A 5653-nucleotide genomic window follows, 5' to 3' on the forward strand; every position below is an offset into this window, starting at 1 on the left:
GTATTAGATATTGGCGCCACATGATTAGCAAAGAACAGGGTTCTTTAAATAAATATTTTTAAAAATACCTAAACAGTGACCTATTCAAGAGATTGACAGATATAACTGTGAGTGGCACAGCAATGGGAGTATATAAATTCAGATATTATGTGAATTCAGGGCTAGGAAAGGGGGAAAAAACAGGTAAGGAAGTGGTATATGCAAACAAGAATGAAGGAGGCACTGGGAGAAACAAATTTTAACATTACAGCATTTCAGCTAGGAAAGATCAAGAAGCCAAGAAACGAAGTGTGCCGGGTGAAAGGATACCACCATCAGAATGTCAAGAGTTGGAGACCCAGGAGGAGTTGTTCCTGCTACCAGGTAGTAAAAAAAAGTCTCTGTTTTCCTGTGTGATATTTGATGGATGTTAGCAATGAAGCTCTCCCAAGTGTCAAAAAAGAACTGGGTACCAAGTTCCAGAGGGTGATGTCAATCCAGTCAATTTTGAAAATGATGGTCAGTTTGTTCAAAAAGCTATGAGAAGACTGTGTGTGTTGGGGGTGGGGGGGTGGGGGGGGGGACGGGGGTTGGTCTGGACCAGGTCTGTAAAATCTCCTTGTCTGCTGATGCTGCCACTATGTGTGAGATATATATATATATATATATATATATATAATTATGATTATAATTGGGCCCAGAGCAATAAGAAGTGTTGATCAGTGAGTGCTCTTATAGGGCTGTGACCAAAGGCTATTTTTGATATATTTTTACGTGATTTTTACTCTTACTTTATTGCCTTGGTTCACACTGAAGGAGGTCAAGAGGCATTATCAAGTGACTAGACAGTGGTGTGTGCGGTTGACTCACACCTGGGTTCCCACTCTTGTATTCTTTGTACGTTATTTTTTAAATGTTTTTAAATGTTTGTCCTTGTTTTTGGTCTGTCTTTGAATAAAATTTATGAATTTGGTTTATGATAAATATTTTTGGTGAGCCGTTTTGTGCATTTCTTTGCTCTTTGAGACTACGTGTGAGAGGCATGTACATCCAGTCGTGGAGTTATATTTATCCGTTTGGCCTAACCAAAAAAGCTCAGTTTGGGTCTATATTGATAGGCAGTCTCAGAGACAATGATATAAGTCTGCATTAGGGGTGGAACATTTAAAGCAAGAGGTAAAGATTCACATTCTAAAGCCCTCAAGTGGGCTATTTGTCTGGTGACAAATACAAAGGTGTATTTCACAAAACATAGATGAGGTCAGAATGGGCTTGGTCTTGGGAGCTCAAAACTTTTTTGTTTGAAACGTCGGGTCCACTTTCATCGCGTGAGAGATGTGTCCACATGGAAACGTGGAGTCTCTTGTACTTTCTAGATATAATAGTTAATCATTTTTAAACCAACATTTTGAAATATTTTTTAGGTTTCATGTGCAATATTAGGCCTATGTTCCATTGTTTGCAGCCCATGTGTCATTGGTGTGTGAGGTCTGCTCACACGTTGATGATAAGGCTCCTGTCACACAAAGCGTATCCGTCAGGGCCGCAGATGCCCGAGCCCTGAGGCAGACGGCAAAATTTGGGGCGTAATGTGGACGATTCGGGTGCCACTTAGTGCCGCTCTGGAGGACTCGGGCAGCGTGCGATGATGTCACACTGCCTGCGTCCCTTCACAGAGCAGCACAAGGCAGCCGAAGAGCCAGGAAGATGAAGAGGCAGCGATTAGCGGGGGAGCTGGACGGGAGTTGAGGTGAGTATTTGCTTTATTATTTTACAAAAAGAGGGCTGTATATAATAAAAAAGGGGGCTGTATATATTGAAAAGGGACTGTATATAGTGAAACAGGGGGGCTATATAATGAAAAAGGGGGCTGTATATATTGTAAGGGGGGGGTGTATAAATTGAAAGGAGTGCTGTATATATTGAAAAAGGGGGTCTGTATATATTGAAAGAGGGGCTGTATATAATGAAGAAGGGGGGCTGTATATATTGAAAGAGGGGCTTTATATAGAAATGTCAAAAAACTGTGAAAACAGCACTCACCAATCTTCTTCCTTAAAATGTTGTCTTTATTGATGCATACTCACAAAAACTCTTAAAATACAGACGATTAATGGCAGGGGTTAGGGAGGACACGAGTAGACTCACGAGACAACCAAACACATGACAGCTGTTTCGCGCTCACAGCGCTTCATCTGACTTGTTTGTTAACACACTAAAGGTAATGGCTATTTAAACTCTTAGCTCCTCCTATTTCCCTCCCTTCATAAATTCCTATTGGTGCAAAGATCTTCACTATTAAACTTGGATAGCATATTGCATAAATTGTATATATGCACTTCGGCTGCCGCAACTATCTAAATATCGCTGTCTCATTGAATGAGAACATATTATTTATTATTAGTAATTATGCAGGGACCCGTCCCTGTCCGTTCATGTGAACGCGTGATGCATAGAGCTGCTCTGCCAACCTCAAGATGGCGGCGGTTCACGCTATGTACTGTCACGTGTCGCCAACCAGGGGGCGTGCATGGGGCTGGGCTTGTCGTCACGGGGGGCGTGTCCGTCATGACGCGCAGGTTATACACTTGCTATATGTGGACGTTCTCTTCTTAAAGTAAGTCATGTTGTATCTGAGAGTGCGACTATATGTTGTATGTTTAGGTACTGATTAGAGGGAAAAAGAACGCGCATCTTAGGAGAACGGAGGGGCAATAGGTGGAATAGGAGCTAAAAGTTGGCCTATAGCCGTGACGTATAAACAGTTAAAATACTGGTAATGTAGTGTTACCATGGGATAGGGGCTAACCTGTTGGGGGTATCTACACCTCCTTGGTTGCTCTTCCCAAAGATTATCTCTTAGTGCAGTTTAAAGTTCGAGAAGGACAAAGTAATTTTCGAAAAATCTGAAATCAGGTAATGGTTCTGACTCTAAAGTGGTCTATAGAAAGACGCTCATGTCTAATTTATCATTTAAACCTGCAGGTCCCAGGGCTCCTGTCTTTAATATCCATCTGCCCTCTTTTTGGAGGAGTGTGCGTTGCCTGTCCCCTCCTTTTTTCATGACAGGGACTCGTTCTATCCCCATGACTCTGAGGGCTCTTGGGTCTGAATTATGGTCATTCCTAACGTGCTCTATTAATCTCGGAGCACCATTCCCTGTCTTTATTGACCTCAGATGCTCTCTAAATCTGACATTCAGTTTTCTTATGGTCTTCCCAATATAAAACCTTTCACATGTACATGCGATCTTATAGACTACAAAGTCTGTTTTACAGGTGATCAATTGTCTGACTCTGATCTCCTGTCCTCCACACTGAACCGTTTTGGCTTTCACGAACTGCGAACAGTAATTACAACTCCCGCAGGGAAAATTGCCCTTTGGGGTGTTTTTCTCTAACCAATTATCGGTTTTCGGATCGAGACCACTCGTGACTAGCTCTGATTTAATAGTTCTGCTTCTACGGAACGTGATGAGGGGACCTCTCTTGGCTATTTCGTTGAGCTCTCTATCCTGTTCTATAATGTACCAATTTGATCTTATGGCTCTTTTAATTATTTCTGCTTGGGGAGTGTAGGAGAATGAGAATGTAAATCTTTCTTCCTTTCGTCTGGTATTTTTTGTGTAAGTGTCTCGGGTTATCCGCTTAAGATACCCCCAACAGGTTAGCCCCTATCCCATGGTAACACTACATTACCAGTATTTTAACTGTTTATACGTCACGGCTATAGGCCAACTTTTAGCTCCTATTCCACCTATTGCCCCTCCGTTCTCCTAAGATGCGCGTTCTTTTTCCCTCTAATCAGTACCTAAACATACAACATATAGTCGCACTCTCAGATACAACATGACTTACTTTAAGAAGAGAACGTCCACATATAGCAAGTGTATAACCTGCGCGTCATGACGGACACGCCCCCCGTGACGACAAGCCCAGCCCCATGCACGCCCCCTGGTTGGCGACACGTGACAGTACATAGCGTGAACCGCCGCCATCTTGAGGTTGGCAGAGCAGCTCTATGCATCACGCGTTCACATGAACGGACAGGGACGGGTCCCTGCATAATTACTAATAATAAATAATATGTTCCCATTCAATGAGACAGCGATATTTAGATAGTTGCGGCAGCCGAAGTGCATATATACAATTTATGCAATATGCTATCCAAGTTTAATAGTGAAGATCTTTGCACCAATAGGAATTTATGAAGGGAGGGAAATAGGAGGAGCTAAGAGTTTAAATAGCCATTACCTTTAGTGTGTTAACAAACAAGTCAGATGAAGCGCTGTGAGCGCGAAACAGCTGTCATGTGTTTGGTTGTCTCGTGAGTCTACTCGTGTCCTCCCTAACCCCTGCCATTAATCGTCTGTATTTTAAGAGTTTTTGTGAGTATGCATCAATAAAGACAACATTTTAAGGAAGAAGATTGGTGAGTGCCGTTTTCACTGTTTTTTGACACTACTATTGGGACTTAAGTACACTATTTTTGGAATCAGAGCACCACCCTACTTCGCTTGTCAGGTCTTTGCCACAAAGAAAAAAGTATGTCATCACACCCAAACATGACCACGGAATAGTGCCACCCTATTTATATATCTACCAAATCTTGCTTTATATAGAAAGGTGGACTGTATATAATTAGAAATGGGGTCCGAGACTTATGAAAAAAACAAAAGGTCGCCGGGAGGGGGCTGCTTAAAAAAATAAAGATGTACTTACCTTCCAACGCCCTCCTCATTTCCTATTCTCCTGTCGCTCCGGTCCATGAGCCGTGTAAACAAACATGGGCGCCGGAGCAGTGCTGGATTCAGCTTCCGGACGGACCTAACAACCATCTGGCCCGCTTACACAGTGCTGTGAATAGGGACGGGTGGGTGTCAAAATCTGGTGACAGGTCCTCTTTAAAAGCACCGGCACTTTATTAATAATAATAATAATGATCATAATAATGATATTAATTCCTTTATTTATATAGCGCCAAAATATTCTGGTTTATATATATGGGCCATTACACACTAATTTTTCTATTGGGTTTATATTAATGGAGTAGATTCGATTCAAAGAGCTTTTGGCTAAGCGACTTCAAATTAATGCAGGTAAATTGTGCTTGTTATTTGGTCTTTTGAACTGTAACAGTGGTATATATTGTGTCCCTACTTGCAATAAGAGAATTGCTCTCCCTCCCCGCCCTCTTTATTTCTGTGCATAATTCTTGACAAACAATCAAACTCTGCTTGTCTTATGTTTTTCCAGGTTCTAAAATAAATGTAAGTGGAATGTTTCTTTCAGGTACATTCCTATAGAAAATAAACATCACATTCATATTTTTGTTCACACTTCTTAAAGGCACATCAAAAACGTGTGATGAAACTGAGACACTAACAAAATCAGAAAACTGACTTAGCTCACATAATCATGGACATAAATCTACAAATAAAATTGGAATGAAAAAATCTTAATAAAAACAGAAGAAAATTGTAAATCCATTGATTGATAATTCTATTAATACTGATATATACTCAAATTTGCCAAGGTTGGCTGCAAGGCACATGTGCAGCAAGTGGAAGTGGACCCATATGTGTGTTTAATACCATTGACGGCATTCATTGCAGAGGACAGCACTTTATGCATCATACAGAAATATGATGCAGGGGCTCCTTGGCTGCCAGTTG

This window comes from Engystomops pustulosus, chromosome 1, assembly GCF_040894005.1.
Source record: "Engystomops pustulosus chromosome 1, aEngPut4.maternal, whole genome shotgun sequence".
Classification (NCBI taxonomy): domain Eukaryota; kingdom Metazoa; phylum Chordata; class Amphibia; order Anura; family Leptodactylidae; genus Engystomops; species Engystomops pustulosus.